Raw genomic sequence first — 12151 nt, forward strand, 5'->3', positions numbered from 1 at the left:
GAAACAGGAAAGGGAAGGGACAGATGATACTTTGCTTATAATTCAGACCGTGCAGCAGAACTAACAAAAAAGGTTGTTGGTGAGAAGGGTAATATGGCTACTGTTTAATGTGGAATCCTTAACAGAGAGCTAGGAGTAATGTACAGTAGTTTACTGACATCAGTTTGAAACTTTCACCTAGACACGTAGCTAGTTTTAATCACAACGTGCCCTCACTGAGAAAGCTGACATGTCAAGCATAGCTGTATGAAGTTCTTTCTTTCTTTCTTTCTTTCTTTGTTTCTTTCTTTCTTTCTTTCTTTCTTTCTTTCTTTCTTTCTTTCTTTCTTTCTTTCTTTCTCAAACTATAAGGCTTTTGAGGCATTCATTTTGAATGAGGGGATAGCGGGACTGCACTCCAATTTCATTAATGGTATGACTGTGAAAAGCATCACCAAAATAACCTGTCTCTTTTTAGAGGGACCCAAGCTTGAGCATACTCCATGCTCCCAGCCGTGTCCCCTGTTCTTACATTGACAGCCTTTCCCACAGAATTACTAATATTTATTGCTATCTGCAGTGTGCACAGTCAAAAGCTTTTTCATCCTTTTCAGAAACTGTTTTTGCTGCCTCTCCTTCCTGGAAATGAATTTGACCAAGTTGAAACCAACCCTCAGCAAATTAACTAAGGCTCAGCTTATAAACAATTATAAAAAGTTTGAATCCTCTGTGGTCCCAATGCCTACAAATTGGCATTTATGTGTCCTCTGTCCAGTACAGCTGTACCAGTACATCCTTAAGAAGCCAAAGCCACAGATGGACTTTCAAAAGGCGACTGCAAAGGGGTTTTGAGCTGAACTTATTCCAAGTTGCTATCCAAATTCTCACTGAACTTGCCTTTGTCTGCAAAAAAATTAAATAAATGGTGATAACCAAGAGAACTAAGATAAAAGTAGATTGGAACATTCATCTGTATCATCTTTGCCACATGAAGAGTCCTGAATTTTAGCTACCCCTTACCCATTATCAAAAGATATTTATCAGCACTTCAGGCTTTGAGGAAGGACACAATTTTAACTCAACTTATTTCCTCCTGAAGAGGATTGTCCAAATTCTCAGTTCTGTCTCTGAGATGTGTTATCTCTGGCGCCTCAGAGATTAGGACACAATTTTGATGCTCCTGTCTTTTCGCCAAGCGTTCAGATAGGAGAGAGCCGTTGTGTTTAACTTTTATCATAGACTTTTAAAGGATGGTCTTTTTGTTTCTGAGTCCTACTCCTTTACCTGAGGGCTGGTGTATGTAGACAGTATTTATAGATGTGGGAGGTGTACTTCGAGATCACTGCAAATTATATCACAGACACTGTAAAGCAAGCTGCCATATCAATAGTGTTTCTTTAATTACTGATGAAATTTACTTTCCAAACAATATTAGTGGGTGATATCTCCAGAGTCCATCTCTAGATTGTTTTGTAATAAATGCATTTGTCAGAGAGCAAAAAGTACAGCAAACACATAAGAATTTGAAAAGTACCTTTATACCTGTGCAGTTATTCTATATCACTAAAAAGAGGTGGTTGATGCTTGGCAATGCACATCTGTTACCAAGAGCGAACACAGTAGTACATCATCAGCAAAACTTGTGGCGGGTGCCAGCCTGGTGCAAGAAACCCAACCACCAAGGGTTCCGAGGTGCACACTAACACAGGTGGATATCAACAAACACCTATGTCATGAGCTGTAAATTACAGAATCTAAGGAAAGAGCAACCAGGGCACTCCAAGAAAATGAGTCCAAAGTCGGGTGACTTAGTATGTAGTGTTTAATCCTCAGTGTCAAGTAGTTGAATCATACATCAAAGATGTTTAAGTCCACATCTAAAAAGCAAAGGTTGAATGGCAGGTTGCAATAACATTCTGCCTCCAAATTTGAGAACCTACATGGAGGTCCCTGTGGATGTTTAGTCCCTGTTCAACCGCTCGTAACTTAACTATCCACCTGCTTTCCAAGCGTCTTAGGGCCAAGGTATGGTCACCCCCTCGAGGCGACTTACTAAGAGAATCAATCCCATGTATTTTGATATCTAAAACTTCCCTCTGTCCATGTATTTCATTAAAATGGACCGCAAAAGGATAGTTCTCGTTGCAGGAACGTATGGCTCTAAGATGTTCCTGAATACGTTCTTTCAGTGGTCTGATGGTGTTTCCGATATAAATTAGCCCACATATACATACGATACAATAGACAACATAACTAGTGTTGCAATTGATGAAGTGTTTCAAATCGTGTGTAATCCGGGTGTTATACTGAAACCTCACTGTCTTGTCTTTGATGTATTCACAAATGTTACAGTGTCCACACCTGTATGTACCTGGTGGTGGTTTTGGAAGCCAGGTATCCCTGTTCTCAGGGGGCAGGAAACTGCGACATAGTTGGTCACGAAGGCGAGTACCCCTCTTATAGACAATACTAGGTTTGTCAGTCAAGCCATTTTTTAGTATCCCATCTGTCAATAATAAGTGCCAGTGCTTTCGTACAGTTTTGTGGATATGAGAGCTCAGTGCACTATGCTGGACAACAAGGGAGATGTGTTCTCGTGGATTCTTTTTCTTGTGCAGTTATTGCTGTTTAACATACATCGCTAACAAAGTAAGAAATCGGCCACTACACGTCATTCTGTTGCATATGACCACAGGTTACAGTTAGCTGACATCATGTTTCCAATTTACATTTATACTTCCAGGCAGCACCCACACTATCCCTAACTAGAAATTCAAACTAAAAGGCAACAAGGACCGAAAAAAAAATATTACTATAAGGAAGAACAGTGGGTTGCAACCAAACCCATCAGATCTATATACTAACAGGAATAACAGTTCAAGCAAGCCCCTGCGTAATCATTAACTACTAAAGAAAATGCAGTATTGATTAATCTGCACAATACATATGATGTGGATACATTGCCGTTGCCATTGATGCTTGAGTATAGATTTAGTCAACTTTCAACCTTGAGTTTGCTTTTTGATTTCCAGATTTGGAGTAGAATCTTCTTAACTACAATAAGGACCCTCAAGATTAAGGGGGTGATTCTGACCCCGGCGGTACAAGACCGCCGGGGCCAGGGTCGGCGGGAGCACCGCCGACAGGCCGGCGGTGCCCCGCAGGGCATTCTGACCGCGGCGGTTCGGCCGCGGTCAGAAGAGGCAAACCGGCGGTCTCCCGCCGGTTTACCGCTGCCCTTAGAATCCCCAAGCTGCGCCGCCATGGGGGATTCTGACACCCCCTACCGCCATCCTGTTCCTGGGGGTTCGCCCGCCAGGAACAGGATGGCGGTAGGGGGTGCCGCGGGGCCCCTGGGGGCCCCTGCCGTGCCCATGCCAATGGCATGGGCACGGCAGGGGCCCCCGTAAGAGGGCCCCGCAAAGTATTTCAGTGTCTGCTAAGCAGACACTGAAATACGCGACGGGTGCAACTTCACCCGTCGCACCCCTGCAACTCCGCCGGCTCAATTCTGAGCCGGCGTCCTCGTTGCAGGGGCATTTCCTCTGGGCCGGCGGGCGCTCTTTTGGAGAGCGCCCGCCGGCCCAGAGGAAATGTCTCAATGGCCGCCGCGGTCTTTTGACCGTGGTGCGGTCATTCAGCGGCGGTACCTTGGCGGACGGCCTCCGCCGTCCGCCAGGGTCATAATCAGGCCCTAAATCTTCTAGACTTAAACTGAATCTCAAAACAGCCTCATTTATATCCAAAAGGACTAAATGCGGGGGTACACAAATTCTAAAATCTGAGTATTCATAACTATATGTATCCCTTTATTCTCTACTTCCTTATCTTCTACATTTTTCTTTCTGCTCTTCTTCACTCCTCTTTCCCTTCCTGTTCTGCTTTCTTCTCTGTTAGATATTTCCTTTCATCCTTCTCTCTCCTTTCCCATTTTTCTTTGCTAACTCACTTCTCCTTCCGGCTGTCCTCCTTCACCTCCCTCTGATTTATTCTTCAGTCTCTTTTTCACTTTGTTTATCTACTCACTGAAGGAGACACCCATAAGTTAGGGCGTAGTGTAACTCCACCTAATAAGTGTGAGAACTCTGTCTCTTCAAAACTGGTTTTACAAGCTAGTGAAAATATTTCTCGATCATGTGTTTTATGAACAAATCCATTATGTGATGTAGCTATTTTCTTTCCATTGAAGAATCGCATGTCAAAACATGTTTCTCAAAAGAGCACTCCACTGACATTTTTATGTGTAATATATTTCTGAATGAAATCATCTTTTTCAAAATAAAATATTGGCCTTATGAAGGCAGAAGAACTATGCCGAAAGGCACAGAACCAACAATTGTGTTGCCTGCTGTCTCATGGCATAGCATGGGAAGAAGCAGTCCATGTGAACTAGTGCTAGAGATCAGTGGCAATAGATCTGAAGGGTCCTGGTGGAGGGGTTGTAAGTTCCTCACTGCGCTTGTGGTGGATCTTAACCCCCATAATTTTCCATTATTGGAGAAAAGAAACTCATGTGGACCAGAGGGAACAATCTGTTCCTAAGTTTTGAATAGTCCAGTGTGATGAATAAAATGTATATTTATTCATTTCAGTCTCTTGCTAATGGAATTGGATGAAGATCTGATGTTTGTTCTATTAGTCTGTTTCTCTAATCGGACCAATATTGAAGTTGAACCCTACTAAGTGTTGTTCACTGCACTAAACGAAAATACCTCTACCATTAAAGTAGCTAAAATATCTGCACATGTTGCATAAAAATCTTAGAAGGTGAGCTGTGACGGTATTGCACTTTATCGGATTTAGTTTAAAAAAAAAAAATGTCATTGGGTGTTGTAAGGAAATACAGCATTGAACAGCAGTGGAAATACAATATCCAGTGGCAGAAGAAACATTAATGAGATAATAGGTCATAAACCATGATCAGAGTGGAGAAGCCAGCAAGGCAGGTCTTGCACCTGTGTGTAGGATGTGGTGCACTGCTTAATGAATCAAATACATTTATTGTTGCTGTATCTGAAAATGGACAACTGAAGGAAACCATTAAAACCAGGGATGATGGAATGGCAATAATACTTAGGTGTGGGTGCGAGCATAGCCTTACTGCAAGCATGACACAGGGTGTGGGATTGTGCAATTGATCCGGGTAGTAGTGTGATTTAGGATTGAGTACTAAATGCAAGGGCTGGCAGCAGCAGGGTGGTGGGCGTCATGGAGTGAGGGAGAAAGTTATGCAGATGAGTGAGGGGGAGGAGTGAGCAGTCACAGAAATAACCAACATACAGTACGTGTCAGCGTGAGTGGCAAATGTGGAATCAGAGGTGCTGACATCGCGAGTATAGATGAACTCATGGTGGCTTGGTGTCTTAAACACTTTCTGCTGGACGTCCGTAAGCATGGTGGTCCTTTTGGGGGTAGATGGTGAGTCAGTGACGGCCACGGGTTTCCTCGTCACAAAGCGCCTCCTCTACAGCTGCGCCTCATTTACAGAGTGCCCCTGCTGGGTCTTCACCGGCAGCAGGGTAGACGAGCACCAGTGTAGTGTGAGGGTGCACTTGGCAGGAAGGAGCACCAATGCTGCACAGCAGCTGCACACTTTTTGTCTCTTTCTGCGTCTAAAGGTGCCTACTGCACAAGCTTCCCATTTACGTAAATCTGCTAACTCTGTGACCCCGTGTAAGGTGGTATGTACCAAAAGCCTTGAGCGCTGACCATGTTGAAAGGATGTGCTTGAGGTCTGCATCTGAAGTATGACACTGTGGGCAGGCAACGTGCGCATCCGGGAAATAGCAATTCAGCCATGTAAGGTAAGTCATATAGGGCCCTCCCAAAGTCCTCCTCCCATTTATGTCTCATTGTGGTGAGGGGTTTGTCCAGAAGTTTGTGGATGGCCTTGTAGAGCCAAGTAATGAGATGCCAACCTGCGCCTATTGTAAAAATGGTGTGTACGACTGGGTAGGAAGTAGGTTCAATATCCGCGACGCCCCAAAAAGTTGGACAAGTATTGCAGAGTTATCGATATGAGGAACAGATCCGTAGGGAGAGCACAGTCCACGGATAGCTGGTCAAAGGGTAGGAGGTGACTATTAGAGTAGAGGTCACCAACTGTGTGTAGGGAGCATAATGTCCGTTCTGTCAAGCCTGGAAAATGTGGGAGGCCTTCTAGGGCGAGGTTAGGGGCATACAGTGGTTTGTCAGGGGTTAGGCGATATGTTCGGAGTATACACATGCGTGCTACTGTCACTTGAAAGGACCAAGGGGTGGGGAGTAGCACCCTTGGGAAACGGAGGTTACGTAGTGTCACAGTTGGGAGGATTTCCCAGGAATCGCTGGTCTCACCCATGTATTGGCCTCCAGTACTGCATGAGAGTCATTACAACAGTGCAACTAGGAAATATGCTTCAAAGGAGGGGGATTCCAATCCTCCCTGACCCACAGGGGGCTGTATTTTCTTGAGGGACACTCAGCAAGGTTTTAACACTCATATAAACATGCATAGGAGAGGGTCAAGATCTGTGAAGAATGAACGTGGGGCGTTGAGAGGTCTATGTAAAATAATCATCTTTGCTAAGGCTATTCTGCCAACTGGGGCGAGAGGGAGGGATTACCAAAAGGTAATTTGTGATCGGAAACCTATCAAAGCCCTGCAGAGGTTCCCCACGTGTAGCTCTAGGGGGCATGATGCAGTCTGAACCGCCCCCCCAAGTAGCAAATCGTCTCAGGGCGCCAACTAAGTTGTGCCCCCCCAAGGTATATGTTGCTCGGTGGCTGATTGGGGACAGAATGGGTAAATTGCTGACTTAAACCAGTTCCCCTGCAGTCCGGAGGCATCTGCGAAAGCGGACAAAGGGGGTTATTACAACTTTGGAGGAGGTGTTAATCCGTCCCAAAAGTGACGGTAAAGTGACGGATATACCACCAGCCGTATTACGAGTCCATTATATCCTATGGAACTCGTAATACGGCTGGTGGTATATCCGTCACTTTACCGTCACTTTTGGGACGGATTAACACCTCCTCCAAAGTTGTAATAACCCCCAAAGTGTCATGGAGCGAGATTAGGGTCATCGTCACTTCCCGGGGTTATAAGACCAGGTTGTCTGTGTATAGTGAGATGGCAGGTGTGCAGTCCTTCAGTGGGATGCCCCATATGCGGCACTCTGCGCGAAGTTGTATAGCTAATGGTTCCATTGCTAGGGTGAAGAGTAGAGGGGAGAGTGCACATGCCTCGTCCTTCTGGGAAAGGGTCCGAGAGAAGGGGGCCCAACTAATTTGAGACAGAGAGTCCCTATAAAGTAGGAGGCCCCTCCTGAAAAAAATATCCGCTGACTCAGCCGAATTGAAGAACTACTAGTCCGCCTCTCTGCTCCCCTATCCAGCAAAAGTCCTCACGAAAGTGATCAGCCAGCAACTCACTCAACACCTAGAAGATCACAACCTCCTGGACCCCTCCCAATCAAGATTTTGAGCTAACCACAGCACCAGGACAGCCCTGATTGCAGCCACAGATAACATCAGAGCCCTTATGGACCGTGGGGAAACAGCAGCCCTCATCCTCCTGGACCTGTCCACCGCGTTTGACACCGTCTCGTACAACATCCTGATCAATAGATTTCACCACATTGGGATTCAAGGAAACACCTTCAAATAGATTGCCTTGTATCTCACCGGTAGAACCCAAAAGATCAGTCTCCCACCATTCACCTCAGAGCCCAAGAAGATAATCTGTTGAGTCCCCCAAGGATCGTCACTCAGCTGGACCCTCCGTCACTCCAGCGATTCAGAAGAGAACTAAAGACCTGAATGTTCGAATGATAATTCCTCCACGCAGCATCATACAGCTGCAGCGCCTCGAGATACTCTTGCGTAATTTGGCATGCTCTATTAATGTTTGATTTGTTGACTGAGGAGTGGAACTCCTGCAAGATCTCATCTTGAGGACGAATCATTGCACCGAGCAGAATCTGATTTCTGTTATTGGACTGATAGTAGCATCTTGATTGATAAGCCAGGCGAGCCGACACCCAGCTTTGTTCCCTTTCCTGTGGACTTTGTTTGCGTGAGCAGTGAAGTTGAAACGCCATAGGCATTCAAGGAGGGTGGCATAGGTCGCCTTTACTTCTGTATGAATCGGAACAGTAGCAGGGTCTCGGTCTGCCTTTTTCACCAGATCAGCGAGCCAGGCCTCGATATCTACAATTTCGCTCTCTAGGGTCCTGTGGACACCGTCTAGCTCCTGAATGTAAGTACCTCCGATAACCACTTTAAATGCACCCCACACTGTAATTCTGGTAGTAGCCATTTTAAGGTTTTCCACACAGAATTGCCAAATGTGTCTCCAGAAAACAGGGTCCACCAAGACGTCATGAGGAAGACACTATGGGCCTGATTACAACTTTGGAGGAGGTGTTAATCCGTCCCAAAAGTGACGGTAAAGTGACGGATATACCACCAGCCGTATTACGAGTTCAATAGGATATAATGGACTCGTAATACGGCTGGTGGTATATCCGTCACTTTACCGTCACTTTTGGGACGGATTAACACCTCCTCCAAAGTTGTAATCAGGCCCTATGTTGGCGTCAGGGGTCATGGTGGCATCCATATCAGGTCCACTGAGTGAGCATCGTGATCAGAAACTACGCATCCCAGATAGTCCGAGTGTCACATGAGTGATTTGAGGGAGTTTGAGCAAAGAAAGTGATCTAATCGGACATTGAGATTATGTGGGATAGAGTGGAACAAATATAGCTTGGTGGTGGGGTGTTGTGACCTCCCAGGCATCTGTTAGGAACCAGTGTTGAACACAACTGCAGAAATGGTCCGTTTGCATGTTGGGGACGGGAGGAGGTGGGTTCGCAGCAAATGAGGAAGAGACAGCACCAACACACAGTTACAATTTCCTCCTTTGGTCCAGGACATCTGAGTTTTGTGAGCCAGGACTCCTGAAAGGGCATCCCAGAAGGAACCCTGTTCCACATTGGGTGCTTAACTGCTCCAGATCAGTACAGGTTCACTTTCTAGGTGGCCCTCTAGCAGTACATATCTGCCCTCCTTGTCTAATGTGAAGCCCAGTTCCTGAAAGTGGACACCAGGTCTTACCCATATTAGGGCACCCCGTGCTTGGGATGAGTAGCTGGTAGCATGCAGTGTACCCTGCCCTCGCTTATGTAGTCTCGCTACCTCTTCAGCCATTGCGGGTGATTCCTAAAGGTGAACTACCAGTGCCCGGTTGTGTCTTTCATAGAAGTAGACAGCATAATGTTTCCTAGCCGTGTGCATCCCTCTAACTTTGAGAGTGAGGAGTCTAATATCTGGGATAGGCATCTTGATTGAAGTGTTGGGGTAAGTTGGTGGGGTGGAGGTGAAAAAGAGGGAAGCATGCTGCAGTCTATGTTGTTGGACATACCCAGGCTGAGCCTTTTGTTTTGTGCCTGGTTGCTACAGCCGAATCGGTGTGAATAGGGGAGGGTTGGGGAGCGTGTAGTGAAACGTCAGGAAAACAACTGGTGGAGCACACCACAACAGGCAGTCCTCCCAAGCTGGCCATAGAAGGTGTTCTCTATGGTTAGGCAGAGTGTGACACAAGCAAAAAGTGGGCTGGGTGTCCGGTGCACCCTGTGTAACAAATGGGGAGGTGTGTCAGGCCAGAGGAAGCGGAGAGGCGTAATTAGCCCATCTTAAAGAATTTTATCTTATATAGGGTCTGTGGGATTATCTGGAAAGTTACATGGTCGCAACATGTATTACGGGTGCACGCACGGGTGAGCAGTTGGGGTGCTAGAGTACGTAGCTGGTACCAATATGAACATACAAATGACCTCTATATATTACTGGACAGTTAAACAAGATTTTCCACAGTCTGTGGGGTCACCAATGGAGGTGACTGCGAATCCTGACGGGTGTCATCAGAGGCAGTGAAGTCGTCTTCAGAGGTGAAGATATGTGGATCAGTATCCTCATCTGTAGATGCTGCCATGGAGCCCAAGTTGGCTGCTGCCTTCAAGGCCTTGTTGCGGTCCTCAATGATTTGCTCAAGGTCTGGGTAAGTGGTCGTAGGGGGACCAGGGACATTGTTCAGTCTTGCTTTTGCTTTGCGCCACAGTCTATGGAGCGATGGATCCGGAGGGGACTCCGAACGCTGCCGCGGGTGACCTCCTCTGTATTGATCCGTCCAGTCCCAGAACTCCTTGGATTCTGTGAAATAGGTAGTCGTGCCGCTAGAGATGATCTTCACGTGAGACAGGAAAAGCAGCGAATATTCAACCCCCAACGGGCGGAGGCAACGCTTGACTTTCAGAGAAAAGCTCTGTCTTTGTTCTACTGTATGTGAGTGGTGTGGGAAAAGCATGACCGTTTTGTCCTCAACGTACAACGGACCTCCATGCCAGGTCACTTGCAGGATGGTGTCCCGGTCTTGATAATAAATTAGTTTGACTAACATGGCACATAGGGCCACCGCTGGGGAGCTCGGCATGCCAGGACCCTGTGGGCTCTTTCCAGTGTATAAAAGGGAGTGAGGTCCTCGGCCAGGGTGAGTCTTAAACCAGCCCTTAAGATAGGAGATGGGGTCAGTCCTATACCTCAATTCCCTCCGGCAGGCCCAGTATTAAAATGTTGCTCCTATGGGAGGGTCCCTCTGTGTCTGCTCATTTTTCAAGATGTTGCACCCTTGTTCGCAAGTGACCAATCGCGGCTTGCTTATCCATTATTAAAGTTTGTATTGTGGTCAGTGTCTTTTCACCATCTGAGACCTTGTCTACTAACTTTTGTTGGTCGTTTCACTAGAAGCTCAACAAGCTGCAGAGGGCTCCCAATCTGATCTCCAAGGAAACTCTGGAGTGTTTAGTGGCCACAAGTACTTGGTCCAGCTTATCAGTCATGGATAACAATGGGGAAGCACCTGGAGCCAGAGTATCTGGCACGGTGGAGGGAGTGGCTGAGGGTGGGGGCTGACGTGGCCGAATGGAGACGACCCACTGTCGACTCCCCAGAAGCCATCAGAGCTGATAAACGTTGTAGTAGGGGAGAGGGGCCACTGGGGCAATTCACAAGAAGGGGGAGCTGCTATACAGGGTGGGCCCCTCTCCAGAACCAGGCCAATGCAGCGCCATTGTCCAGCTCCAGGGTGCGCTATCAGAGGAGTGTTTTCCTCTGAGCTACCCCCTTACCTCCTGATTTAAGGGCCGCCTGCGGAGCAAATCCGCTAGGGTAGTCTGCGTTCACTGTGGGGTGGGCTCTGATCTGGAGAGCAAAGGGGTGGAGGAAGGTCCAGTGGGAGATCAAGTAAAGGAGGCGTCCCACTGTGGCCCTGGTCATCACCACAGGTGCAGCAGTCACAGGAGTTCAGGCATCCAAGTGTGCTGATAGGGCCTGGTGCGAGGGTGGTACGGGCCTAAGGCTCCCCTCCAAAATAGTCCACCAGTGTTTGTCCGGGGAGATAAAGAAAAATGAGTATGTTCTTAATGCATGTTACATAAATGCTTTCTTCACTTGGAGATGGTAAAATAGTTGAGACACAGTAATGAGGCTTCTGTGGAACAGGGGAACTGAAAGCAGGAGAGAGGTAAGCAAAGCTGTTGGTTAATTCATTTGGGAGGTGTTTTTTCACTGGCCTGCTAGCTGAATAAACACACCTTTGCACACTATTCATCCAGCAGAGCGGGTTTCAGACATGTTGCTTAATGTTCCAATGTCACAAATGTCCCCTTCTAGCACACTGACATTTTAGTCACCCGCTTAATATATCTTGAGAATTGTAGTGTTCAACATGCTAAGCATTTAGGGTTGATCCTGTCTCTGCTGGACCCTCATTTCTTCATTTCTGTTGCAGACAGTGTTGTCTCAGCAAACTAAATTTCAAAGTAAATAAATATCTGAGTGAAAAGCTTGAAGGCTGTAACTGACCAAGAAGACAAGGACTTGGATGGCTAGGAATTGAGTGGCCAGTAAACAGGGCCTACGATACCAGGGCTATGATGTATAGGTTGTTGAGAGCCAGGACAAGGTGGCTTGGACCAATAGGATCAGAAAGGAACAGTGCCAAGTGGGCCCTAGACTGGGGTAACCAGGAAAGGCCAGGATGGCCAGAAGGCAAAGTTTATGATGACCAGCACAAGAGGACAGGAAGGTCCAGGACCAAGCATACTATGGCTAGGCTGACTACAAGAAACAG

The 12151-nt window shown here is 46.8% G+C and overlaps 1 protein-coding gene across 2 annotated transcripts in view; it reads left to right on the plus strand.

Annotated features, from left to right (window-relative positions):
* Positions 1 to 12151, plus strand: part of LOC138261617 (arf-GAP with GTPase, ANK repeat and PH domain-containing protein 3-like) — a 2246054-nt gene that overhangs the window by 376031 nt on the left and 1857872 nt on the right. The window lies entirely within an intron of this gene.

The sequence above is a fragment of the Pleurodeles waltl genome, chromosome 10 (assembly GCF_031143425.1).
Source record: "Pleurodeles waltl isolate 20211129_DDA chromosome 10, aPleWal1.hap1.20221129, whole genome shotgun sequence".
Taxonomy (NCBI): domain Eukaryota; kingdom Metazoa; phylum Chordata; class Amphibia; order Caudata; family Salamandridae; genus Pleurodeles; species Pleurodeles waltl.